This window comes from Schistocerca piceifrons, unplaced genomic scaffold, assembly GCF_021461385.2.
Source record: "Schistocerca piceifrons isolate TAMUIC-IGC-003096 unplaced genomic scaffold, iqSchPice1.1 HiC_scaffold_651, whole genome shotgun sequence".
NCBI lineage: Eukaryota > Metazoa > Arthropoda > Insecta > Orthoptera > Acrididae > Schistocerca > Schistocerca piceifrons.
This window is the reverse complement of record NW_025728896.1, coordinates 29,616-55,766: the sequence shown is the minus strand read 5'-3', so window position 1 is coordinate 55,766 and position 26,151 is coordinate 29,616. Positions and strand designations below refer to the sequence as shown.

General features: G+C 49.5%; 23 non-coding genes across 23 annotated transcripts; 7 read left to right on the top strand and 16 right to left on the bottom strand.

The window, feature by feature from the left end:
- Positions 1 to 223: 223 nt before the first annotated feature.
- Trnap-ugg lies at positions 224 to 295 on the bottom strand. The gene has a single exon. It is a non-coding gene; the product is annotated as a tRNA-Pro (tRNA).
- Positions 296 to 1,934: 1,639 nt separating this feature from the next.
- On the bottom strand, positions 1,935 to 2,006 carry Trnap-cgg. The gene has a single exon. It is a non-coding gene; the product is annotated as a tRNA-Pro (tRNA).
- Positions 2,007 to 2,241: 235 nt separating this feature from the next.
- Positions 2,242 to 2,314, top strand: Trnav-uac. The gene has a single exon. It is a non-coding gene; the product is annotated as a tRNA-Val (tRNA).
- A 1,410-nt stretch (positions 2,315 to 3,724) lies between these two features.
- On the bottom strand, positions 3,725 to 3,796 carry Trnap-ugg. The gene has a single exon. It is a non-coding gene; the product is annotated as a tRNA-Pro (tRNA).
- A 1,639-nt stretch (positions 3,797 to 5,435) lies between these two features.
- Positions 5,436 to 5,507, bottom strand: Trnap-cgg. Its single transcript has one exon. It is a non-coding gene; the product is annotated as a tRNA-Pro (tRNA).
- Positions 5,508 to 5,742: 235 nt separating this feature from the next.
- On the top strand, positions 5,743 to 5,815 carry Trnav-uac. The gene has a single exon. It is a non-coding gene; the product is annotated as a tRNA-Val (tRNA).
- Positions 5,816 to 7,225: 1,410 nt separating this feature from the next.
- Trnap-ugg lies at positions 7,226 to 7,297 on the bottom strand. Its single transcript has one exon. It is a non-coding gene; the product is annotated as a tRNA-Pro (tRNA).
- A 1,639-nt stretch (positions 7,298 to 8,936) lies between these two features.
- Positions 8,937 to 9,008, bottom strand: Trnap-cgg. The gene has a single exon. It is a non-coding gene; the product is annotated as a tRNA-Pro (tRNA).
- A 235-nt stretch (positions 9,009 to 9,243) lies between these two features.
- On the top strand, positions 9,244 to 9,316 carry Trnav-uac. Its single transcript has one exon. It is a non-coding gene; the product is annotated as a tRNA-Val (tRNA).
- Positions 9,317 to 10,187: 871 nt separating this feature from the next.
- On the bottom strand, positions 10,188 to 10,259 carry Trnap-ugg. The gene has a single exon. It is a non-coding gene; the product is annotated as a tRNA-Pro (tRNA).
- A 1,639-nt stretch (positions 10,260 to 11,898) lies between these two features.
- Trnap-cgg lies at positions 11,899 to 11,970 on the bottom strand. Its single transcript has one exon. It is a non-coding gene; the product is annotated as a tRNA-Pro (tRNA).
- A 235-nt stretch (positions 11,971 to 12,205) lies between these two features.
- Positions 12,206 to 12,278, top strand: Trnav-uac. Its single transcript has one exon. It is a non-coding gene; the product is annotated as a tRNA-Val (tRNA).
- Positions 12,279 to 13,686: 1,408 nt separating this feature from the next.
- Trnap-ugg lies at positions 13,687 to 13,758 on the bottom strand. Its single transcript has one exon. It is a non-coding gene; the product is annotated as a tRNA-Pro (tRNA).
- Positions 13,759 to 15,397: 1,639 nt separating this feature from the next.
- On the bottom strand, positions 15,398 to 15,469 carry Trnap-cgg. The gene has a single exon. It is a non-coding gene; the product is annotated as a tRNA-Pro (tRNA).
- A 235-nt stretch (positions 15,470 to 15,704) lies between these two features.
- Trnav-uac lies at positions 15,705 to 15,777 on the top strand. The gene has a single exon. It is a non-coding gene; the product is annotated as a tRNA-Val (tRNA).
- Positions 15,778 to 17,188: 1,411 nt separating this feature from the next.
- Trnap-ugg lies at positions 17,189 to 17,260 on the bottom strand. Its single transcript has one exon. It is a non-coding gene; the product is annotated as a tRNA-Pro (tRNA).
- Positions 17,261 to 18,899: 1,639 nt separating this feature from the next.
- Trnap-cgg lies at positions 18,900 to 18,971 on the bottom strand. The gene has a single exon. It is a non-coding gene; the product is annotated as a tRNA-Pro (tRNA).
- Positions 18,972 to 19,206: 235 nt separating this feature from the next.
- Trnav-uac lies at positions 19,207 to 19,279 on the top strand. Its single transcript has one exon. It is a non-coding gene; the product is annotated as a tRNA-Val (tRNA).
- Positions 19,280 to 20,686: 1,407 nt separating this feature from the next.
- Trnap-ugg lies at positions 20,687 to 20,758 on the bottom strand. Its single transcript has one exon. It is a non-coding gene; the product is annotated as a tRNA-Pro (tRNA).
- Positions 20,759 to 22,397: 1,639 nt separating this feature from the next.
- Positions 22,398 to 22,469, bottom strand: Trnap-cgg. Its single transcript has one exon. It is a non-coding gene; the product is annotated as a tRNA-Pro (tRNA).
- Positions 22,470 to 22,704: 235 nt separating this feature from the next.
- Positions 22,705 to 22,777, top strand: Trnav-uac. The gene has a single exon. It is a non-coding gene; the product is annotated as a tRNA-Val (tRNA).
- Positions 22,778 to 24,181: 1,404 nt separating this feature from the next.
- On the bottom strand, positions 24,182 to 24,253 carry Trnap-ugg. Its single transcript has one exon. It is a non-coding gene; the product is annotated as a tRNA-Pro (tRNA).
- A 1,639-nt stretch (positions 24,254 to 25,892) lies between these two features.
- On the bottom strand, positions 25,893 to 25,964 carry Trnap-cgg. The gene has a single exon. It is a non-coding gene; the product is annotated as a tRNA-Pro (tRNA).
- Positions 25,965 to 26,151: the final 187 nt, after the last annotated feature.

Below are 26,151 nucleotides of genomic sequence, written 5' to 3'. Positions count from 1 at the left end.
AGGAGCAACAAAATGCGCATTTCCGGTACCGGGAATCGAACCCCGGCCTCCTGGGTGAGAGCCAGGTACCCCAGCCACTTTTTTTTTTTTTTATTTTTTTTTTTTAACGCGTCGGACCAGAGTGTCAATTGCTCACATCGAATAAGAAGTTCATTTGATATTGACGGCGAGCTTTTTGCGCTGACTCAGCCACTGACGTGCGATCAGTTTGCACAAAACGCTAGGGCTCGTCCGGGATTTGAACCCGGGACCTCCTGCACCCAAAGCAGGAATCATACCCCTAGACCAACGAGCCACCTGGCTGGAGCAGTCAAGTTAATCCCAAGTAGTGCGCCTCACAGGGAACACAAACTTTCACGTGAATTCGCAAGATAAACGCTTTCTGCAGGCAGCACTCACCACTGATGAGAAGAATATTAAAGGCAACGAATAAAAAGCGAAATAACTGCATCGAGCACTGCTTATGAACAGCCGGCAGTGCCTCAGTTTCGGTATGTGGTTTCTCAGGGTTAAGAGAAGGCGAATGCACTAAACAAAAGAACATCGGGAAACCAAGCACCAACTCATAACGAAAAGATTGCACAATATACTGCAAGCAAAATTTCCAGAAGACGGATACTGAAGACGCCGCAGACAAAAGAATTATTCTATGCAGTAACGAATATCTAGGAAGCGTGAATTGCATGTGCTGCTCCACCACACAACTTCTTTTGATACTGTTTTACTTATTCTAAATTTTCATTACCTCATCGTCTCTAGAATACTGTGCGGTTATCACCTGGTTTCCAACAGCGATAGTAGTAAGTAAATCGACTACAAAGTCTTTCAAAGTAGGTCAGACACAAAAAAAAAATCGGAGCTGCGTGTAGCTCATGTCATTCTGCTTTCAATCGTGAATCTCCGGCTGGGAGTAGTGGCGTACTTCTGTAATCCAAGCTTCTGGGAGGCCGTTGTGTGGGAGAGATCTGGAAACAACTACAGATTCGACCGTTCCACGAGCTCAGGAACGGCCGCGATGCCTTCATCGAGCTCTGCAGATCGACAGATGATAGTGTGGAAATTTCGGCAAGCGGTGGCTAAGGGTTAAGAGAAGCCAAACGCACTAAACACAAGAAAGTCGGGAAACCGAAGCACACAACTCATAACGAAAAGATTGCGGAATGCAGTGCGAAAGCAAAACTTCGAGAAGACCAACTCTGAAGCCATCGGCGAGCTAGGAATTATTCCGCACAAGAAGCGATCATGTAGGAAGAGCGAGCCGAAGCTGTCGCTCGACCACACAATAAATTTTTGCTTAATCCCAATTTGCAGTACCGGTTCGACACTAGAATACTGCGCCTTGGTTCTTCCAAAAGCGATAGTAATAAGCACGTCCACTGCAGTGTCATTTGGGGTAGTGAGTCAGACATGGGGAGGATATGAGGCGGGTGGAATATGCAACGGCAGGGGCATTGCAGGGCGGCCGCCGACTCCTTGGGCTGTGGCGCGCCGGTGCCGGCGGCGGCCTGGCTGGGCTGCTGGTGCCTCCATGTAGAGCTGCCGCCGAGCCCAGGCACCGTGCCGCTAACGAAGCGATTGCCTTTGGTGACATCTTTTGCAATAACGACTGCGCGAATCGACGGTATCTCGTAAGGAAGGAAAGAGCAGCAGCTGCCGCCGAGCCCAGGCGCCGTGCCTAACACGCAGAAGGTCCCCGGCTCGATTGCGGGCGGAAACCCGTTTTCGTCGCACTCAGCAAGACACTTGCTACGATCTCTACTGTGACCATTTAAATCAACTTCAAACGTTCCATCAGCAGGGTGCACATGGCTCAAATGAAACATGAAACGGTTTCAGAACTGGTTGTCGGATTTTAGCGCTGACTTGGAGGCCTGGAAATGCGCGAAACAGCCGCCGCCATGCGATTTGTTACCGCACCGTTGTACAAAACGCAAGGGCTCGTCCGGGATTTGAACCCGGGACCTCCTGCACCCGAAGCAGGAATCATACCCCTAGACCAACGAGCCTATTCGTTCCGAAAACGCACTGCATGTGAATGACGCCACCTTTGATGGTCTCACCATGTAGGGCTGCAGCTCAGCCAGCGTTCTCCCTGTCTGTCGCGGTTGGATTGTTTCCATCGACGTCTTTTACTACAGGAACTTCACGAATCGGAGGGAGCTCGTAGCCGATGCCCTTGCTAACACAGAAGACAAACTGTTGCTATTACGAGTCTCCGGGTGGTACATGAAAAGAACCGTCGTTTCCGTGGTGTAGCGGTTATCACGTCTGCTTTACACGCAGAAGGTCCCCGGTTCGATCCCGGGCGGGAACACAACAATTTTAATCTATATTTCGGATTTCATTTCCGAGATGACCTGACGTCCGCGTATGCAGAGACAAGCAATGTCGTATGCTAGACGGATAGGGCGTCATTTTACGGTCAAATACTGTTGCTCTCTTATTGCACCGGTATTTGGTAACTGAGAACGCCCCTAGCTCCATTATGGCTGGCAAAATTTATAATCCGGTTCTTCAGGGCTACTTCAAGTGCGCTTGCTACTGGCTTTCCTGAGCTCACCCTACTCGCCTTGTCACAGCTCTGTCAAAGTGTGATGCTAACTAATAATGAGAAACTCTTAGCCACGCTCAATCTTACATGCCACCCCTTGGTTGTTGCCGTCGCTAGTAAGATGAGGGTAGACTGTCGCACAATTAAGCTGAATCTCCACTCACGGTGCACATATCCCGCAAAGACAACCTTGTTTTCCGTTGCATGCAAAATTACCGTCTGCTTTTCTACCGAATTCCACCTACGTACTTTACTGGTGCCGCATTCTTGTTATATCCACGTGCTATAACAGGCGTCTACTCTTCATTGAGGAGCTGCAACCGGGGCTGAGTTCCACCTACTCTTCAGCACGGTCAAAATGGCAGGGCTCGTCCGGGATTTGAACCCGGGACCTCCTGCACCCAAAGCAGGAATCATACCCCCTTTTTTTTTTTTTTTTTTTTTAATTTTTTTTCGTTTTTAGATTGGGAAATTGCATCTGCTACCACCTGTACCCGAAACCTTCGTAATCGCCTTCACGCGTCGGACCAGAGTGTCAATTGCTCACGTCGAATAAGAAATTCGTTTGATATTGACGGCGAGCTTTTTGCGCTGACTCAGCCACTGACGTGCGATCAGTTTGCACAAAACGCGAGGGCTCGTCCGGGATTTGAACCCGGGACCTCCTGCACCCTAAGCAGGAATTATACCCATTTTTTTTTTTTTTTTTTTTTTTTTTGAACCTGTCTCCGCTGTTAGGACACTAAGCAGTGTGGTTAGCTGCATTCAGCCCCCGTGGCAATGTCTTGCAGTCCTCCAGCTTTGTTGACCACAGTTAGGTGCCTCGATAAGAGGTGGACAGGTGTCGCATCGCTCTCGCCGTCACTTGTTACCACGAATCGTACTTAACGTAGTTTTCTGCAAGCGTCAGCGTAGCGTCAGTCGAGCTAAGTCGGGCCAAGTCGCATAAGAGGAGCAACAAAATGCGCATTTCCGGTACCGGGAATCGAACCCCGGCCTCCTGGGTGAGAGCCAGGTACCCCAGCCACTTTTTTTTTTTTTTATTTTTTTTTTTTAACGCGTCGGACCAGAGTGTCAATTGCTCACATCGAATAAGAAGTTCATTTGATATTGACGGCGAGCTTTTTGCGCTGACTCAGCCACTGACGTGCGATCAGTTTGCACAAAACGCTAGGGCTCGTCCGGGATTTGAACCCGGGACCTCCTGCACCCAAAGCAGGAATCATACCCCTAGACCAACGAGCCACCTGGCTGGAGCAGTCAAGTTAATCCCAAGTAGTGCGCCTCACAGGGAACACAAACTTTCACGTGAATTCGCAAGATAAACGCTTTCTGCAGGCAGCACTCACCACTGATGAGAAGAATATTAAAGGCAACGAATAAAAAGCGAAATAACTGCATCGAGCACTGCTTATGAACAGCCGGCAGTGCCTCAGTTTCGGTATGTGGTTTCTCAGGGTTAAGAGAAGGCGAATGCACTAAACAAAAGAACATCGGGAAACCAAGCACCAACTCATAACGAAAAGATTGCACAATATACTGCAAGCAAAATTTCCAGAAGACGGATACTGAAGACGCCGCAGACAAAAGAATTATTCTATGCAGTAACGAATATCTAGGAAGCGTGAATTGCATGTGCTGCTCCACCACACAACTTCTTTTGATACTGTTTTACTTATTCTAAATTTTCATTACCTCATCGTCTCTAGAATACTGTGCGGTTATCACCTGGTTTCCAACAGCGATAGTAGTAAGTAAATCGACTACAAAGTCTTTCAAAGTAGGTCAGACACAAAAAAAAAATCGGAGCTGCGTGTAGCTCATGTCATTCTGCTTTCAATCGTGAATCTCCGGCTGGGAGTAGTGGCGTACTTCTGTAATCCAAGCTTCTGGGAGGCCGTTGTGTGGGAGAGATCTGGAAACAACTACAGATTCGACCGTTCCACGAGCTCAGGAACGGCCGCGATGCCTTCATCGAGCTCTGCAGATCGACAGATGATAGTGTGGAAATTTCGGCAAGCGGTGGCTAAGGGTTAAGAGAAGCCAAACGCACTAAACACAAGAAAGTCGGGAAACCGAAGCACACAACTCATAACGAAAAGATTGCGGAATGCAGTGCGAAAGCAAAACTTCGAGAAGACCAACTCTGAAGCCATCGGCGAGCTAGGAATTATTCCGCACAAGAAGCGATCATGTAGGAAGAGCGAGCCGAAGCTGTCGCTCGACCACACAATAAATTTTTGCTTAATCCCAATTTGCAGTACCGGTTCGACACTAGAATACTGCGCCTTGGTTCTTCCAAAAGCGATAGTAATAAGCACGTCCACTGCAGTGTCATTTGGGGTAGTGAGTCAGACATGGGGAGGATATGAGGCGGGTGGAATATGCAACGGCAGGGGCATTGCAGGGCGGCCGCCGACTCCTTGGGCTGTGGCGCGCCGGTGCCGGCGGCGGCCTGGCTGGGCTGCTGGTGCCTCCATGTAGAGCTGCCGCCGAGCCCAGGCACCGTGCCGCTAACGAAGCGATTGCCTTTGGTGACATCTTTTGCAATAACGACTGCGCGAATCGACGGTATCTCGTAAGGAAGGAAAGAGCAGCAGCTGCCGCCGAGCCCAGGCGCCGTGCCTAACACGCAGAAGGTCCCCGGCTCGATTGCGGGCGGAAACCCGTTTTCGTCGCACTCAGCAAGACACTTGCTACGATCTCTACTGTGACCATTTAAATCAACTTCAAACGTTCCATCAGCAGGGTGCACATGGCTCAAATGAAACATGAAACGGTTTCAGAACTGGTTGTCGGATTTTAGCGCTGACTTGGAGGCCTGGAAATGCGCGAAACAGCCGCCGCCATGCGATTTGTTACCGCACCGTTGTACAAAACGCAAGGGCTCGTCCGGGATTTGAACCCGGGACCTCCTGCACCCGAAGCAGGAATCATACCCCTAGACCAACGAGCCTATTCGTTCCGAAAACGCACTGCATGTGAATGACGCCACCTTTGATGGTCTCACCATGTAGGGCTGCAGCTCAGCCAGCGTTCTCCCTGTCTGTCGCGGTTGGATTGTTTCCATCGACGTCTTTTACTACAGGAACTTCACGAATCGGAGGGAGCTCGTAGCCGATGCCCTTGCTAACACAGAAGACAAACTGTTGCTATTACGAGTCTCCGGGTGGTACATGAAAAGAACCGTCGTTTCCGTGGTGTAGCGGTTATCACGTCTGCTTTACACGCAGAAGGTCCCCGGTTCGATCCCGGGCGGGAACACAACAATTTTAATCTATATTTCGGATTTCATTTCCGAGATGACCTGACGTCCGCGTATGCAGAGACAAGCAATGTCGTATGCTAGACGGATAGGGCGTCATTTTACGGTCAAATACTGTTGCTCTCTTATTGCACCGGTATTTGGTAACTGAGAACGCCCCTAGCTCCATTATGGCTGGCAAAATTTATAATCCGGTTCTTCAGGGCTACTTCAAGTGCGCTTGCTACTGGCTTTCCTGAGCTCACCCTACTCGCCTTGTCACAGCTCTGTCAAAGTGTGATGCTAACTAATAATGAGAAACTCTTAGCCACGCTCAATCTTACATGCCACCCCTTGGTTGTTGCCGTCGCTAGTAAGATGAGGGTAGACTGTCGCACAATTAAGCTGAATCTCCACTCACGGTGCACATATCCCGCAAAGACAACCTTGTTTTCCGTTGCATGCAAAATTACCGTCTGCTTTTCTACCGAATTCCACCTACGTACTTTACTGGTGCCGCATTCTTGTTATATCCACGTGCTATAACAGGCGTCTACTCTTCATTGAGGAGCTGCAACCGGGGCTGAGTTCCACCTACTCTTCAGCACGGTCAAAATGGCAGGGCTCGTCCGGGATTTGAACCCGGGACCTCCTGCACCCAAAGCAGGAATCATACCCCCTTTTTTTTTTTTTTTTTTTTTAATTTTTTTTCGTTTTTAGATTGGGAAATTGCATCTGCTACCACCTGTACCCGAAACCTTCGTAATCGCCTTCACGCGTCGGACCAGAGTGTCAATTGCTCACGTCGAATAAGAAATTCGTTTGATATTGACGGCGAGCTTTTTGCGCTGACTCAGCCACTGACGTGCGATCAGTTTGCACAAAACGCGAGGGCTCGTCCGGGATTTGAACCCGGGACCTCCTGCACCCTAAGCAGGAATTATACCCATTTTTTTTTTTTTTTTTTTTTTTTTTGAACCTGTCTCCGCTGTTAGGACACTAAGCAGTGTGGTTAGCTGCATTCAGCCCCCGTGGCAATGTCTTGCAGTCCTCCAGCTTTGTTGACCACAGTTAGGTGCCTCGATAAGAGGTGGACAGGTGTCGCATCGCTCTCGCCGTCACTTGTTACCACGAATCGTACTTAACGTAGTTTTCTGCAAGCGTCAGCGTAGCGTCAGTCGAGCTAAGTCGGGCCAAGTCGCATAAGAGGAGCAACAAAATGCGCATTTCCGGTACCGGGAATCGAACCCCGGCCTCCTGGGTGAGAGCCAGGTACCCCAGCCACTTTTTTTTTTTTTTATTTTTTTTTTTTAACGCGTCGGACCAGAGTGTCAATTGCTCACATCGAATAAGAAGTTCATTTGATATTGACGGCGAGCTTTTTGCGCTGACTCAGCCACTGACGTGCGATCAGTTTGCACAAAACGCTAGGGCTCGTCCGGGATTTGAACCCGGGACCTCCTGCACCCAAAGCAGGAATCATACCCCTAGACCAACGAGCCACCTGGCTGGAGCAGTCAAGTTAATCCCAAGTAGTGCGCCTCACAGGGAACACAAACTTTCACGTGAATTCGCAAGATAAACGCTTTCTGCAGGCAGCACTCACCACTGATGAGAAGAATATTAAAGGCAACGAATAAAAAGCGAAATAACTGCATCGAGCACTGCTTATGAACAGCCGGCAGTGCCTCAGTTTCGGTATGTGGTTTCTCAGGGTTAAGAGAAGGCGAATGCACTAAACAAAAGAACATCGGGAAACCAAGCACCAACTCATAACGAAAAGATTGCACAATATACTGCAAGCAAAATTTCCAGAAGACGGATACTGAAGACGCCGCAGACAAAAGAATTATTCTATGCAGTAACGAATATCTAGGAAGCGTGAATTGCATGTGCTGCTCCACCACACAACTTCTTTTGATACTGTTTTACTTATTCTAAATTTTCATTACCTCATCGTCTCTAGAATACTGTGCGGTTATCACCTGGTTTCCAACAGCGATAGTAGTAAGTAAATCGACTACAAAGTCTTTCAAAGTAGGTCAGACACAAAAAAAAAATCGGAGCTGCGTGTAGCTCATGTCATTCTGCTTTCAATCGTGAATCTCCGGCTGGGAGTAGTGGCGTACTTCTGTAATCCAAGCTTCTGGGAGGCCGTTGTGTGGGAGAGATCTGGAAACAACTACAGATTCGACCGTTCCACGAGCTCAGGAACGGCCGCGATGCCTTCATCGAGCTCTGCAGATCGACAGATGATAGTGTGGAAATTTCGGCAAGCGGTGGCTAAGGGTTAAGAGAAGCCAAACGCACTAAACACAAGAAAGTCGGGAAACCGAAGCACACAACTCATAACGAAAAGATTGCGGAATGCAGTGCGAAAGCAAAACTTCGAGAAGACCAACTCTGAAGCCATCGGCGAGCTAGGAATTATTCCGCACAAGAAGCGATCATGTAGGAAGAGCGAGCCGAAGCTGTCGCTCGACCACACAATAAATTTTTGCTTAATCCCAATTTGCAGTACCGGTTCGACACTAGAATACTGCGCCTTGGTTCTTCCAAAAGCGATAGTAATAAGCACGTCCACTGCAGTGTCATTTGGGGTAGTGAGTCAGACATGGGGAGGATATGAGGCGGGTGGAATATGCAACGGCAGGGGCATTGCAGGGCGGCCGCCGACTCCTTGGGCTGTGGCGCGCCGGTGCCGGCGGCGGCCTGGCTGGGCTGCTGGTGCCTCCATGTAGAGCTGCCGCCGAGCCCAGGCACCGTGCCGCTAACGAAGCGATTGCCTTTGGTGACATCTTTTGCAATAACGACTGCGCGAATCGACGGTATCTCGTAAGGAAGGAAAGAGCAGCAGCTGCCGCCGAGCCCAGGCGCCGTGCCTAACACGCAGAAGGTCCCCGGCTCGATTGCGGGCGGAAACCCGTTTTCGTCGCACTCAGCAAGACACTTGCTACGATCTCTACTGTGACCATTTAAATCAACTTCAAACGTTCCATCAGCAGGGTGCACATGGCTCAAATGAAACATGAAACGGTTTCAGAACTGGTTGTCGGATTTTAGCGCTGACTTGGAGGCCTGGAAATGCGCGAAACAGCCGCCGCCATGCGATTTGTTACCGCACCGTTGTACAAAACGCAAGGGCTCGTCCGGGATTTGAACCCGGGACCTCCTGCACCCGAAGCAGGAATCATACCCCTAGACCAACGAGCCTATTCGTTCCGAAAACGCACTGCATGTGAATGACGCCACCTTTGATGGTCTCACCATGTAGGGCTGCAGCTCAGCCAGCGTTCTCCCTGTCTGTCGCGGTTGGATTGTTTCCATCGACGTCTTTTACTACAGGAACTTCACGAATCGGAGGGAGCTCGTAGCCGATGCCCTTGCTAACACAGAAGACAAACTGTTGCTATTACGAGTCTCCGGGTGGTACATGAAAAGAACCGTCGTTTCCGTGGTGTAGCGGTTATCACGTCTGCTTTACACGCAGAAGGTCCCCGGTTCGATCCCGGGCGGGAACACAACAATTTTAATCTATATTTCGGATTTCATTTCCGAGATGACCTGACGTCCGCGTATGCAGAGACAAGCAATGTCGTATGCTAGACGGATAGGGCGTCATTTTACGGTCAAATACTGTTGCTCTCTTATTGCACCGGTATTTGGTAACTGAGAACGCCCCTAGCTCCATTATGGCTGGCAAAATTTATAATCCGGTTCTTCAGGGCTACTTCAAGTGCGCTTGCTACTGGCTTTCCTGAGCTCACCCTACTCGCCTTGTCACAGCTCTGTCAAAGTGTGATGCTAACTAATAATGAGAAACTCTTAGCCACGCTCAATCTTACATGCCACCCCTTGGTTGTTGCCGTCGCTAGTAAGATGAGGGTAGACTGTCGCACAATTAAGCTGAATCTCCACTCACGGTGCACATATCCCGCAAAGACAACCTTGTTTTCCGTTGCATGCAAAATTACCGTCTGCTTTTCTACCGAATTCCACCTACGTACTTTACTGGTGCCGCATTCTTGTTATATCCACGTGCTATAACAGGCGTCTACTCTTCATTGAGGAGCTGCAACCGGGGCTGAGTTCCACCTACTCTTCAGCACGGTCAAAATGGCAGGGCTCGTCCGGGATTTGAACCCGGGACCTCCTGCACCCAAAGCAGGAATCATACCCCCTTTTTTTTTTTTTTTTTTTTTAATTTTTTTTCGTTTTTAGATTGGGAAATTGCATCTGCTACCACCTGTACCCGAAACCTTCGTAATCGCCTTCACGCGTCGGACCAGAGTGTCAATTGCTCACGTCGAATAAGAAATTCGTTTGATATTGACGGCGAGCTTTTTGCGCTGACTCAGCCACTGACGTGCGATCAGTTTGCACAAAACGCGAGGGCTCGTCCGGGATTTGAACCCGGGACCTCCTGCACCCAAAGCAGGAATCATACCCCTAGACCAACGAGCCACCTGGCTGGAGCAGTCAAGTTAATCCCAAGTAGTGCGCCTCACAGGGAACACAAACTTTCACGTGAATTCGCAAGATAAACGCTTTCTGCAGGCAGCACTCACCACTGATGAGAAGAATATTAAAGGCAACGAATAAAAAGCGAAATAACTGCATCGAGCACTGCTTATGAACAGCCGGCAGTGCCTCAGTTTCGGTATGTGGTTTCTCAGGGTTAAGAGAAGGCGAATGCACTAAACAAAAGAACATCGGGAAACCAAGCACCAACTCATAACGAAAAGATTGCACAATATACTGCAAGCAAAATTTCCAGAAGACGGATACTGAAGACGCCGCAGACAAAAGAATTATTCTATGCAGTAACGAATATCTAGGAAGCGTGAATTGCATGTGCTGCTCCACCACACAACTTCTTTTGATACTGTTTTACTTATTCTAAATTTTCATTACCTCATCGTCTCTAGAATACTGTGCGGTTATCACCTGGTTTCCAACAGCGATAGTAGTAAGTAAATCGACTACAAAGTCTTTCAAAGTAGGTCAGACACAAAAAAAAAATCGGAGCTGCGTGTAGCTCATGTCATTCTGCTTTCAATCGTGAATCTCCGGCTGGGAGTAGTGGCGTACTTCTGTAATCCAAGCTTCTGGGAGGCCGTTGTGTGGGAGAGATCTGGAAACAACTACAGATTCGACCGTTCCACGAGCTCAGGAACGGCCGCGATGCCTTCATCGAGCTCTGCAGATCGACAGATGATAGTGTGGAAATTTCGGCAAGCGGTGGCTAAGGGTTAAGAGAAGCCAAACGCACTAAACACAAGAAAGTCGGGAAACCGAAGCACACAACTCATAACGAAAAGATTGCGGAATGCAGTGCGAAAGCAAAACTTCGAGAAGACCAACTCTGAAGCCATCGGCGAGCTAGGAATTATTCCGCACAAGAAGCGATCATGTAGGAAGAGCGAGCCGAAGCTGTCGCTCGACCACACAATAAATTTTTGCTTAATCCCAATTTGCAGTACCGGTTCGACACTAGAATACTGCGCCTTGGTTCTTCCAAAAGCGATAGTAATAAGCACGTCCACTGCAGTGTCATTTGGGGTAGTGAGTCAGACATGGGGAGGATATGAGGCGGGTGGAATATGCAACGGCAGGGGCATTGCAGGGCGGCCGCCGACTCCTTGGGCTGTGGCGCGCCGGTGCCGGCGGCGGCCTGGCTGGGCTGCTGGTGCCTCCATGTAGAGCTGCCGCCGAGCCCAGGCACCGTGCCGCTAACGAAGCGATTGCCTTTGGTGACATCTTTTGCAATAACGACTGCGCGAATCGACGGTATCTCGTAAGGAAGGAAAGAGCAGCAGCTGCCGCCGAGCCCAGGCGCCGTGCCTAACACGCAGAAGGTCCCCGGCTCGATTGCGGGCGGAAACCCGTTTTCGTCGCACTCAGCAAGACACTTGCTACGATCTCTACTGTGACCATTTAAATCAACTTCAAACGTTCCATCAGCAGGGTGCACATGGCTCAAATGAAACATGAAACGGTTTCAGAACTGGTTGTCGGATTTTAGCGCTGACTTGGAGGCCTGGAAATGCGCGAAACAGCCGCCGCCATGCGATTTGTTACCGCACCGTTGTACAAAACGCAAGGGCTCGTCCGGGATTTGAACCCGGGACCTCCTGCACCCGAAGCAGGAATCATACCCCTAGACCAACGAGCCTATTCGTTCCGAAAACGCACTGCATGTGAATGACGCCACCTTTGATGGTCTCACCATGTAGGGCTGCAGCTCAGCCAGCGTTCTCCCTGTCTGTCGCGGTTGGATTGTTTCCATCGACGTCTTTTACTACAGGAACTTCACGAATCGGAGGGAGCTCGTAGCCGATGCCCTTGCTAACACAGAAGACAAACTGTTGCTATTACGAGTCTCCGGGTGGTACATGAAAAGAACCGTCGTTTCCGTGGTGTAGCGGTTATCACGTCTGCTTTACACGCAGAAGGTCCCCGGTTCGATCCCGGGCGGGAACACAACAATTTTAATCTATATTTCGGATTTCATTTCCGAGATGACCTGACGTCCGCGTATGCAGAGACAAGCAATGTCGTATGCTAGACGGATAGGGCGTCATTTTACGGTCAAATACTGTTGCTCTCTTATTGCACCGGTATTTGGTAACTGAGAACGCCCCTAGCTCCATTATGGCTGGCAAAATTTATAATCCGGTTCTTCAGGGCTACTTCAAGTGCGCTTGCTACTGGCTTTCCTGAGCTCACCCTACTCGCCTTGTCACAGCTCTGTCAAAGTGTGATGCTAACTAATAATGAGAAACTCTTAGCCACGCTCAATCTTACATGCCACCCCTTGGTTGTTGCCGTCGCTAGTAAGATGAGGGTAGACTGTCGCACAATTAAGCTGAATCTCCACTCACGGTGCACATATCCCGCAAAGACAACCTTGTTTTCCGTTGCATGCAAAATTACCGTCTGCTTTTCTACCGAATTCCACCTACGTACTTTACTGGTGCCGCATTCTTGTTATATCCACGTGCTATAACAGGCGTCTACTCTTCATTGAGGAGCTGCAACCGGGGCTGAGTTCCACCTACTCTTCAGCACGGTCAAAATGGCAGGGCTCGTCCGGGATTTGAACCCGGGACCTCCTGCACCCAAAGCAGGAATCATACCCCCTTTTTTTTTTTTTTTTTTTTAATTTTTTTTCGTTTTTAGATTGGGAAATTGCATCTGCTACCACCTGTACCCGAAACCTTCGTAATCGCCTTCACGCGTCGGACCAGAGTGTCAATTGCTCACGTCGAATAAGAAATTCGTTTGATATTGACGGCGAGCTTTTTGCGCTGACTCAGCCACTGACGTGCGATCAGTTTGCACAAAACGCGAGGGCTCGTCCGGGATTTGAACCCGGGACCTCCTGCACCCTAAGCAGGAATTATACCCATTTTTTTTTTTTTTTTTTTTTTTTTGAACCTGTCTCCGCTGTTAGGACACTAAGCAGTGTGGTTAGCTGCATTCAGCCCCCGTGGCAATGTCTTGCAGTCCTCCAGCTTTGTTGACCACAGTTAGGTGCCTCGATAAGAGGTGGACAGGTGTCGCATCGCTCTCGCCGTCACTTGTTACCACGAATCGTACTTAACGTAGTTTTCTGCAAGCGTCAGCGTAGCGTCAGTCGAGCTAAGTCGGGCCAAGTCGCATAAGAGGAGCAACAAAATGCGCATTTCCGGTACCGGGAATCGAACCCCGGCCTCCTGGGTGAGAGCCAGGTACCCCAGCCACTTTTTTTTTTTTTTATTTTTTTTTTTTAACGCGTCGGACCAGAGTGTCAATTGCTCACATCGAATAAGAAGTTCATTTGATATTGACGGCGAGCTTTTTGCGCTGACTCAGCCACTGACGTGCGATCAGTTTGCACAAAACGCTAGGGCTCGTCCGGGATTTGAACCCGGGACCTCCTGCACCCAAAGCAGGAATCATACCCCTAGACCAACGAGCCACCTGGCTGGAGCAGTCAAGTTAATCCCAAGTAGTGCGCCTCACAGGGAACACAAACTTTCACGTGAATTCGCAAGATAAACGCTTTCTGCAGGCAGCACTCACCACTGATGAGAAGAATATTAAAGGCAACGAATAAAAAGCGAAATAACTGCATCGAGCACTGCTTATGAACAGCCGGCAGTGCCTCAGTTTCGGTATGTGGTTTCTCAGGGTTAAGAGAAGGCGAATGCACTAAACAAAAGAACATCGGGAAACCAAGCACCAACTCATAACGAAAAGATTGCACAATATACTGCAAGCAAAATTTCCAGAAGACGGATACTGAAGACGCCGCAGACAAAAGAATTATTCTATGCAGTAACGAATATCTAGGAAGCGTGAATTGCATGTGCTGCTCCACCACACAACTTCTTTTGATACTGTTTTACTTATTCTAAATTTTCATTACCTCATCGTCTCTAGAATACTGTGCGGTTATCACCTGGTTTCCAACAGCGATAGTAGTAAGTAAATCGACTACAAAGTCTTTCAAAGTAGGTCAGACACAAAAAAAAAATCGGAGCTGCGTGTAGCTCATGTCATTCTGCTTTCAATCGTGAATCTCCGGCTGGGAGTAGTGGCGTACTTCTGTAATCCAAGCTTCTGGGAGGCCGTTGTGTGGGAGAGATCTGGAAACAACTACAGATTCGACCGTTCCACGAGCTCAGGAACGGCCGCGATGCCTTCATCGAGCTCTGCAGATCGACAGATGATAGTGTGGAAATTTCGGCAAGCGGTGGCTAAGGGTTAAGAGAAGCCAAACGCACTAAACACAAGAAAGTCGGGAAACCGAAGCACACAACTCATAACGAAAAGATTGCGGAATGCAGTGCGAAAGCAAAACTTCGAGAAGACCAACTCTGAAGCCATCGGCGAGCTAGGAATTATTCCGCACAAGAAGCGATCATGTAGGAAGAGCGAGCCGAAGCTGTCGCTCGACCACACAATAAATTTTTGCTTAATCCCAATTTGCAGTACCGGTTCGACACTAGAATACTGCGCCTTGGTTCTTCCAAAAGCGATAGTAATAAGCACGTCCACTGCAGTGTCATTTGGGGTAGTGAGTCAGACATGGGGAGGATATGAGGCGGGTGGAATATGCAACGGCAGGGGCATTGCAGGGCGGCCGCCGACTCCTTGGGCTGTGGCGCGCCGGTGCCGGCGGCGGCCTGGCTGGGCTGCTGGTGCCTCCATGTAGAGCTGCCGCCGAGCCCAGGCACCGTGCCGCTAACGAAGCGATTGCCTTTGGTGACATCTTTTGCAATAACGACTGCGCGAATCGACGGTATCTCGTAAGGAAGGAAAGAGCAGCAGCTGCCGCCGAGCCCAGGCGCCGTGCCTAACACGCAGAAGGTCCCCGGCTCGATTGCGGGCGGAAACCCGTTTTCGTCGCACTCAGCAAGACACTTGCTACGATCTCTACTGTGACCATTTAAATCAACTTCAAACGTTCCATCAGCAGGGTGCACATGGCTCAAATGAAACATGAAACGGTTTCAGAACTGGTTGTCGGATTTTAGCGCTGACTTGGAGGCCTGGAAATGCGCGAAACAGCCGCCGCCATGCGATTTGTTACCGCACCGTTGTACAAAACGCAAGGGCTCGTCCGGGATTTGAACCCGGGACCTCCTGCACCCGAAGCAGGAATCATACCCCTAGACCAACGAGCCTATTCGTTCCGAAAACGCACTGCATGTGAATGACGCCACCTTTGATGGTCTCACCATGTAGGGCTGCAGCTCAGCCAGCGTTCTCCCTGTCTGTCGCGGTTGGATTGTTTCCATCGACGTCTTTTACTACAGGAACTTCACGAATCGGAGGGAGCTCGTAGCCGATGCCCTTGCTAACACAGAAGACAAACTGTTGCTATTACGAGTCTCCGGGTGGTACATGAAAAGAACCGTCGTTTCCGTGGTGTAGCGGTTATCACGTCTGCTTTACACGCAGAAGGTCCCCGGTTCGATCCCGGGCGGGAACACAACAATTTTAATCTATATTTCGGATTTCATTTCCGAGATGACCTGACGTCCGCGTATGCAGAGACAAGCAATGTCGTATGCTAGACGGATAGGGCGTCATTTTACGGTCAAATACTGTTGCTCTCTTATTGCACCGGTATTTGGTAACTGAGAACGCCCCTAGCTCCATTATGGCTGGCAAAATTTATAATCCGGTTCTTCAGGGCTACTTCAAGTGCGCTTGCTACTGGCTTTCCTGAGCTCACCCTACTCGCCTTGTCACAGCTCTGTCAAAGTGTGATGCTAACTAATAATGAGAAACTCTTAGCCACGCTCAATCTTACATGCCACCCCTTGGTTGTTGCCGTCGCTAGTAAGATGAGGGTAGACTGTCGCACAATTAAGCTGAATCTCCACTCACGGTGCACATATCCCGCAAAGACAACCTTGTTTTCCGTTGCATGCAAAATTACCGTCTGCTTTTCTACCGAATTCCACCTACGTACTTTACTGGTGCCGCATTCTTGTTATATCCACGTGCTATAACAGGCGTCTACTCTTCATTGAGGAGCTGCAACCGGGGCTGAGTTCCACCTACTCTTCAGCACGGTCAAAATGGCAGGGCTCGTCCGGGATTTGAACCCGGGACCTCCTGCACCCAAAGCAGGAATCATACCCCCTTTTTTTTTTTTTTTTTTTTTTAATTTTTTTTCGTTTTTAGATTGGGAAATTGCATCTGCTACCACCTGTACCCGAAACCTTCGTAATCGCCTTCACGCGTCGGACCAGAGTGTCAATTGCTCACGTCGAATAAGAAATTCGTTTGATATTGACGGCGAGCTTTTTGCGCTGACTCAGCCACTGACGTGCGATCAGTTTGCACAAAACGCGAGGGCTCGTCCGGGATTTGAACCCGGGACCTCCTGCACCCTAAGCAGGAATTATACCCATTTTTTTTTTTTTTTTTTTTTTTTTTGAACCTGTCTCCGCTGTTAGGACACTAAGCAGTGTGGTTAGCTGCATTCAGCCCCCGTGGCAATGTCTTGCAGTCCTCCAGCTTTGTTGACCACAGTTAGGTGCCTCGATAAGAGGTGGACAGGTGTCGCATCGCTCTCGCCGTCACTTGTTACCACGAATCGTACTTAACGTAGTTTTCTGCAAGCGTCAGCGTAGCGTCAGTCGAGCTAAGTCGGGCCAAGTCGCATAAGAGGAGCAACAAAATGCGCATTTCCGGTACCGGGAATCGAACCCCGGCCTCCTGGGTGAGAGCCAGGTACCCCAGCCACTTTTTTTTTTTTTTATTTTTTTTTTTTAACGCGTCGGACCAGAGTGTCAATTGCTCACATCGAATAAGAAGTTCATTTGATATTGACGGCGAGCTTTTTGCGCTGACTCAGCCACTGACGTGCGATCAGTTTGCACAAAACGCTAGGGCTCGTCCGGGATTTGAACCCGGGACCTCCTGCACCCAAAGCAGGAATCATACCCCTAGACCAACGAGCCACCTGGCTGGAGCAGTCAAGTTAATCCCAAGTAGTGCGCCTCACAGGGAACACAAACTTTCACGTGAATTCGCAAGATAAACGCTTTCTGCAGGCAGCACTCACCACTGATGAGAAGAATATTAAAGGCAACGAATAAAAAGCGAAATAACTGCATCGAGCACTGCTTATGAACAGCCGGCAGTGCCTCAGTTTCGGTATGTGGTTTCTCAGGGTTAAGAGAAGGCGAATGCACTAAACAAAAGAACATCGGGAAACCAAGCACCAACTCATAACGAAAAGATTGCACAATATACTGCAAGCAAAATTTCCAGAAGACGGATACTGAAGACGCCGCAGACAAAAGAATTATTCTATGCAGTAACGAATATCTAGGAAGCGTGAATTGCATGTGCTGCTCCACCACACAACTTCTTTTGATACTGTTTTACTTATTCTAAATTTTCATTACCTCATCGTCTCTAGAATACTGTGCGGTTATCACCTGGTTTCCAACAGCGATAGTAGTAAGTAAATCGACTACAAAGTCTTTCAAAGTAGGTCAGACACAAAAAAAAAATCGGAGCTGCGTGTAGCTCATGTCATTCTGCTTTCAATCGTGAATCTCCGGCTGGGAGTAGTGGCGTACTTCTGTAATCCAAGCTTCTGGGAGGCCGTTGTGTGGGAGAGATCTGGAAACAACTACAGATTCGACCGTTCCACGAGCTCAGGAACGGCCGCGATGCCTTCATCGAGCTCTGCAGATCGACAGATGATAGTGTGGAAATTTCGGCAAGCGGTGGCTAAGGGTTAAGAGAAGCCAAACGCACTAAACACAAGAAAGTCGGGAAACCGAAGCACACAACTCATAACGAAAAGATTGCGGAATGCAGTGCGAAAGCAAAACTTCGAGAAGACCAACTCTGAAGCCATCGGCGAGCTAGGAATTATTCCGCACAAGAAGCGATCATGTAGGAAGAGCGAGCCGAAGCTGTCGCTCGACCACACAATAAATTTTTGCTTAATCCCAATTTGCAGTACCGGTTCGACACTAGAATACTGCGCCTTGGTTCTTCCAAAAGCGATAGTAATAAGCACGTCCACTGCAGTGTCATTTGGGGTAGTGAGTCAGACATGGGGAGGATATGAGGCGGGTGGAATATGCAACGGCAGGGGCATTGCAGGGCGGCCGCCGACTCCTTGGGCTGTGGCGCGCCGGTGCCGGCGGCGGCCTGGCTGGGCTGCTGGTGCCTCCATGTAGAGCTGCCGCCGAGCCCAGGCACCGTGCCGCTAACGAAGCGATTGCCTTTGGTGACATCTTTTGCACTAACGACTGCGCGAATCGACGGTATCTCGTAAGGAAGGAAAGAGCAGCAGCTGCCGCCGAGCCCAGGCGCCGTGCCTAACACGCAGAAGGTCCCCGGCTCGATTGCGGGCGGAAACCCGTTTTCGTCGCACTCAGCAAGACACTTGCTACGATCTCTACTGTGACCATTTAAATCAACTTCAAACGTTCCATCAGCAGGGTGCACATGGCTCAAATGAAACATGAAACGGTTTCAGAACTGGTTGTCGGATTTTAGCGCTGACTTGGAGGCCTGGAAATGCGCGAAACAGCCGCCGCCATGCGATTTGTTACCGCACCGTTGTACAAAACGCAAGGGCTCGTCCGGGATTTGAACCCGGGACCTCCTGCACCCGAAGCAGGAATCATACCCCTAGACCAACGAGCCTATTCGTTCCGAAAACGCACTGCATGTGAATGACGCCACCTTTGATGGTCTCACCATGTAGGGCTGCAGCTCAGCCAGCGTTCTCCCTGTCTGTCGCGGTTGGATTGTTTCCATCGACGTCTTTTACTACAGGAACTTCACGAATCGGAGGGAGCTCGTAGCCGATGCCCTTGCTAACACAGAAGACAAACTGTTGCTATTACGAGTCTCCGGGTGGTACATGAAAAGAACCGTCGTTTCCGTGGTGTAGCGGTTATCACGTCTGCTTTACACGCAGAAGGTCCCCGGTTCGATCCCGGGCGGGAACACAACAATTTTAATCTATATTTCGGATTTCATTTCCGAGATGACCTGACGTCCGCGTATGCAGAGACAAGCAATGTCGTATGCTAGACGGATAGGGCGTCATTTTACGGTCAAATACTGTTGCTCTCTTATTGCACCGGTATTTGGTAACTGAGAACGCCCCTAGCTCCATTATGGCTGGCAAAATTTATAATCCGGTTCTTCAGGGCTACTTCAAGTGCGCTTGCTACTGGCTTTCCTGAGCTCACCCTACTCGCCTTGTCACAGCTCTGTCAAAGTGTGATGCTAACTAATAATGAGAAACTCTTAGCCACGCTCAATCTTACATGCCACCCCTTGGTTGTTGCCGTCGCTAGTAAGATGAGGGTAGACTGTCGCACAATTAAGCTGAATCTCCACTCACGGTGCACATATCCCGCAAAGACAACCTTGTTTTCCGTTGCATGCAAAATTACCGTCTGCTTTTCTACCGAATTCCACCTACGTACTTTACTGGTGCCGCATTCTTGTTATATCCACGTGCTATAACAGGCGTCTACTCTTCATTGAGGAGCTGCAACCGGGGCTGAGTTCCACCTACTCTTCAGCACGGTCAAAATGGCAGGGCTCGTCCGGGATTTGAACCCGGGACCTCCTGCACCCAAAGCAGGAATCATACCCCCTTTTTTTTTTTTTTTTTTAATTTTTTTTCGTTTTTAGATTGGGAAATTGCATCTGCTACCACCTGTACCCGAAACCTTCGTAATCGCCTTCACGCGTCGGACCAGAGTGTCAATTGCTCACGTCGAATAAGAAATTCGTTTGATATTGACGGCGAGCTTTTTGCGCTGACTCAGCCACTGACGTGCGATCAGTTTGCACAAAACGCGAGGGCTCGTCCGGGATTTGAACCCGGGACCTCCTGCACCCTAAGCAGGAATTATACCCATTTTTTTTTTTTTTTTTTTTTTTTTTGAACCTGTCTCCGCTGTTAGGACACTAAGCAGTGTGGTTAGCTGCATTCAGCCCCCGTGGCAATGTCTTGCAGTCCTCCAGCTTTGTTGACCACAGTTAGGTGCCTCGATAAGAGGTGGACAGGTGTCGCATCGCTCTCGCCGTCACTTGTTACCACGAATCGTACTTAACGTAGTTTTCTGCAAGCGTCAGCGTAGCGTCAGTCGAGCTAAGTCGGGCCAAGTCGCATAAGAGGAGCAACAAAATGCGCATTTCCGGTACCGGGAATCGAACCCCGGCCTCCTGGGTGAGAGCCAGGTACCCCAGCCACTTTTTTTTTTTTTTATTTTTTTTTTTTAACGCGTCGGACCAGAGTGTCAATTGCTCACATCGAATAAGAAGTTCATTTGATATTGACGGCGAGCTTTTTGCGCTGACTCAGCCACTGACGTGCGATCAGTTTGCACAAAACGCTAGGGCTCGTCCGGGATTTGAACCCGGGACCTCCTGCACCCAAAGCAGGAATCATACCCCTAGACCAACGAGCCACCTGGCTGGAGCAGTCAAGTTAATCCCAAGTAGTGCGCCTCACAGGGAACACAAACTTTCACGTGAATTCGCAAGATAAACGCTTTCTGCAGGCAGCACTCACCACTGATGAGAAGAATATTAAAGGCAACGAATAAAAAGCGAAATAACTGCATCGAGCACTGCTTATGAACAGCCGGCAGTGCCTCAGTTTCGGTATGTGGTTTCTCAGGGTTAAGAGAAGGCGAATGCACTAAACAAAAGAACATCGGGAAACCAAGCACCAACTCATAACGAAAAGATTGCACAATATACTGCAAGCAAAATTTCCAGAAGACGGATACTGAAGACGCCGCAGACAAAAGAATTATTCTATGCAGTAACGAATATCTAGGAAGCGTGAATTGCATGTGCTGCTCCACCACACAACTTCTTTTGATACTGTTTTACTTATTCTAAATTTTCATTACCTCATCGTCTCTAGAATACTGTGCGGTTATCACCTGGTTTCCAACAGCGATAGTAGTAAGTAAATCGACTACAAAGTCTTTCAAAGTAGGTCAGACACAAAAAAAAAATCGGAGCTGCGTGTAGCTCATGTCATTCTGCTTTCAATCGTGAATCTCCGGCTGGGAGTAGTGGCGTACTTCTGTAATCCAAGCTTCTGGGAGGCCGTTGTGTGGGAGAGATCTGGAAACAACTACAGATTCGACCGTTCCACGAGCTCAGGAACGGCCGCGATGCCTTCATCGAGCTCTGCAGATCGACAGATGATAGTGTGGAAATTTCGGCAAGCGGTGGCTAAGGGTTAAGAGAAGCCAAACGCACTAAACACAAGAAAGTCGGGAAACCGAAGCACACAACTCATAACGAAAAGATTGCGGAATGCAGTGCGAAAGCAAAACTTCGAGAAGACCAACTCTGAAGCCATCGGCGAGCTAGGAATTATTCCGCACAAGAAGCGATCATGTAGGAAGAGCGAGCCGAAGCTGTCGCTCGACCACACAATAAATTTTTGCTTAATCCCAATTTGCAGTACCGGTTCGACACTAGAATACTGCGCCTTGGTTCTTCCAAAAGCGATAGTAATAAGCACGTCCACTGCAGTGTCATTTGGGGTAGTGAGTCAGACATGGGGAGGATATGAGGCGGGTGGAATATGCAACGGCAGGGGCATTGCAGGGCGGCCGCCGACTCCTTGGGCTGTGGCGCGCCGGTGCCGGCGGCGGCCTGGCTGGGCTGCTGGTGCCTCCATGTAGAGCTGCCGCCGAGCCCAGGCACCGTGCCGCTAACGAAGCGATTGCCTTTGGTGACATCTTTTGCACTAACGACTGCGCGAATCGACGGTATCTCGTAAGGAAGGAAAGAGCAGCAGCTGCCGCCGAGCCCAGGCGCCGTGCCTAACACGCAGAAGGTCCCCGGCTCGATTGCGGGCGGAAACCCGTTTTCGTCGCACTCAGCAAGACACTTGCTACGATCTCTACTGTGACCATTTAAATCAACTTCAAACGTTCCATCAGCAGGGTGCACATGGCTCAAATGAAACATGAAACGGTTTCAGAACTGGTTGTCGGATTTTAGCGCTGACTTGGAGGCCTGGAAATGCGCGAAACAGCCGCCGCCATGCGATTTGTTACCGCACCGTTGTACAAAACGCAAGGGCTCGTCCGGGATTTGAACCCGGGACCTCCTGCACCCGAAGCAGGAATCATACCCCTAGACCAACGAGCCTATTCGTTCCGAAAACGCACTGCATGTGAATGACGCCACCTTTGATGGTCTCACCATGTAGGGCTGCAGCTCAGCCAGCGTTCTCCCTGTCTGTCGCGGTTGGATTGTTTCCATCGACGTCTTTTACTACAGGAACTTCACGAATCGGAGGGAGCTCGTAGCCGATGCCCTTGCTAACACAGAAGACAAACTGTTGCTATTACGAGTCTCCGGGTGGTACATGAAAAGAACCGTCGTTTCCGTGGTGTAGCGGTTATCACGTCTGCTTTACACGCAGAAGGTCCCCGGTTCGATCCCGGGCGGGAACACAACAATTTTAATCTATATTTCGGATTTCATTTCCGAGATGACCTGACGTCCGCGTATGCAGAGACAAGCAATGTCGTATGCTAGACGGATAGGGCGTCATTTTACGGTCAAATACTGTTGCTCTCTTATTGCACCGGTATTTGGTAACTGAGAACGCCCCTAGCTCCATTATGGCTGGCAAAATTTATAATCCGGTTCTTCAGGGCTACTTCAAGTGCGCTTGCTACTGGCTTTCCTGAGCTCACCCTACTCGCCTTGTCACAGCTCTGTCAAAGTGTGATGCTAACTAATAATGAGAAACTCTTAGCCACGCTCAATCTTACATGCCACCCCTTGGTTGTTGCCGTCGCTAGTAAGATGAGGGTAGACTGTCGCACAATTAAGCTGAATCTCCACTCACGGTGCACATATCCCGCAAAGACAACCTTGTTTTCCGTTGCATGCAAAATTACCGTCTGCTTTTCTACCGAATTCCACCTACGTACTTTACTGGTGCCGCATTCTTGTTATATCCACGTGCTATAACAGGCGTCTACTCTTCATTGAGGAGCTGCAACCGGGGCTGAGTTCCACCTACTCTTCAGCACGGTCAAAATGGCAGGGCTCGTCCGGGATTTGAACCCGGGACCTCCTGCACCCAAAGCAGGAATCATACCCCCTTTTTTTTTTTTTTTTTTAATTTTTTTTCGTTTTTAGATTGGGAAATTGCATCTGCTACCACCTGTACCCGAAACCTTCGTAATCGCCTTCACGCGTCGGACCAGAGTGTCAATTGCTCACGTCGAATAAGAAATTCGTTTGATATTGACGGCGAGCTTTTTGCGCTGACTCAGCCACTGACGTGCGATCAGTTTGCACAAAACGCGAGGGCTCGTCCGGGATTTGAACCCGGGACCTCCTGCACCCTAAGCAGGAATTATACCCATTTTTTTTTTTTTTTTTTTTTTTTTTGAACCTGTCTCCGCTGTTAGGACACTAAGCAGTGTGGTTAGCTGCATTCAGCCCCCGTGGCAATGTCTTGCAGTCCTCCAGCTTTGTTGACCACAGTTAGGTGCCTCGATAAGAGGTGGACAGGTGTCGCATCGCTCTCGCCGTCACTTGTTACCACGAATCGTACTTAACGTAGTTTTCTGCAAGCGTCAGCGTAGCGTCAGTCGAGCTAAGTCGGGCCAAGTCGCATAAGAGGAGCAACAAAATGCGCATTTCCGGTACCGGGAATCGAACCCCGGCCTCCTGGGTGAGAGCCAGGTACCCCAGCCACTTTTTTTTTTTATTTTTTTTTTTTAACGCGTCGGACCAGAGTGTCAATTGCTCACATCGAATAAGAAGTTCATTTGATATTGACGGCGAGCTTTTTGCGCTGACTCAGCCACTGACGTGCGATCAGTTTGCACAAAACGCTAGGGCTCGTCCGGGATTTGAACCCGGGACCTCCTGCACCCAAAGCAGGAATCATACCCCTAGACCAACGAGCCACCTGGCTGGAGCAGTCAAGTTAATCCCAAGTAGTGCGCCTCACAGGGAACACAAACTTTCACGTGAATTCGCAAGATAAACGCTTTCTGCAGGCAGCACTCACCACTGATGAGAAGAATATTAAAGGCAACGAATAAAAAGCGAAATAACTGCATCGAGCACTGCTTATGAACAGCCGGCAGTGCCTCAGTTTCGGTATGTGGTTTCTCAGGGTTAAGAGAAGGCGAATGCACTAAACAAAAGAACATCGGGAAACCAAGCACCAACTCATAACGAAAAGATTGCACAATATACTGCAAGCAAAATTTCCAGAAGACGGATACTGAAGACGCCGCAGACAAAAGAATTATTCTATGCAGTAACGAATATCTAGGAAGCGTGAATTGCATGTGCTGCTCCACCACACAACTTCTTTTGATACTGTTTTACTTATTCTAAATTTTCATTACCTCATCGTCTCTAGAATACTGTGCGGTTATCACCTGGTTTCCAACAGCGATAGTAGTAAGTAAATCGACTACAAAGTCTTTCAAAGTAGGTCAGACACAAAAAAAAAATCGGAGCTGCGTGTAGCTCATGTCATTCTGCTTTCAATCGTGAATCTCCGGCTGGGAGTAGTGGCGTACTTCTGTAATCCAAGCTTCTGGGAGGCCGTTGTGTGGGAGAGATCTGGAAACAACTACAGATTCGACCGTTCCACGAGCTCAGGAACGGCCGCGATGCCTTCATCGAGCTCTGCAGATCGACAGATGATAGTGTGGAAATTTCGGCAAGCGGTGGCTAAGGGTTAAGAGAAGCCAAACGCACTAAACACAAGAAAGTCGGGAAACCGAAGCACACAACTCATAACGAAAAGATTGCGGAATGCAGTGCGAAAGCAAAACTTCGAGAAGACCAACTCTGAAGCCATCGGCGAGCTAGGAATTATTCCGCACAAGAAGCGATCATGTAGGAAGAGCGAGCCGAAGCTGTCGCTCGACCACACAATAAATTTTTGCTTAATCCCAATTTGCAGTACCGGTTCGACACTAGAATACTGCGCCTTGGTTCTTCCAAAAGCGATAGTAATAAGCACGTCCACTGCAGTGTCATTTGGGGTAGTGAGTCAGACATGGGGAGGATATGAGGCGGGTGGAATATGCAACGGCAGGGGCATTGCAGGGCGGCCGCCGACTCCTTGGGCTGTGGCGCGCCGGTGCCGGCGGCGGCCTGGCTGGGCTGCTGGTGCCTCCATGTAGAGCTGCCGCCGAGCCCAGGCACCGTGCCGCTAACGAAGCGATTGCCTTTGGTGACATCTTTTGCAATAACGACTGCGCGAATCGACGGTATCTCGTAAGGAAGGAAAGAACAGCAGCTGCCGCCGAGCCCAGGCGCCGTGCCTAACACGCAGAAGGTCCCCGGCTCGATTGCGGGCGGAAACCCGTTTTCGTCGCACTCAGCAAGACACTTGCTACGATCTCTACTGTGACCATTTAAATCAACTTCAAACGTTCCATCAGCAGGGTGCACATGGCTCAAATGAAACATGAAACGGTTTCAGAACTGGTTGTCGGATTTTAGCGCTGACTTGGAGGCCTGGAAATGCGCGAAACAGCCGCCGCCATGCGATTTGTTACCGCACCGTTGTACAAAACGCAAGGGCTCGTCCGGGATTTGAACCCGGGACCTCCTGCACCCGAAGCAGGAATCATACCCCTAGACCAACGAGCCTATTCGTTCCGAAAACGCACTGCATGTGAATGACGCCACCTTTGATGGTCTCACCATGTAGGGCTGCAGCTCAGCCAGCGTTCTCCCTGTCTGTCGCGGTTGGATTGTTTCCATCGACGTCTTTTACTACAGGAACTTCACGAATCGGAGGGAGCTCGTAGCCGATGCCCTTGCTAACACAGAAGAC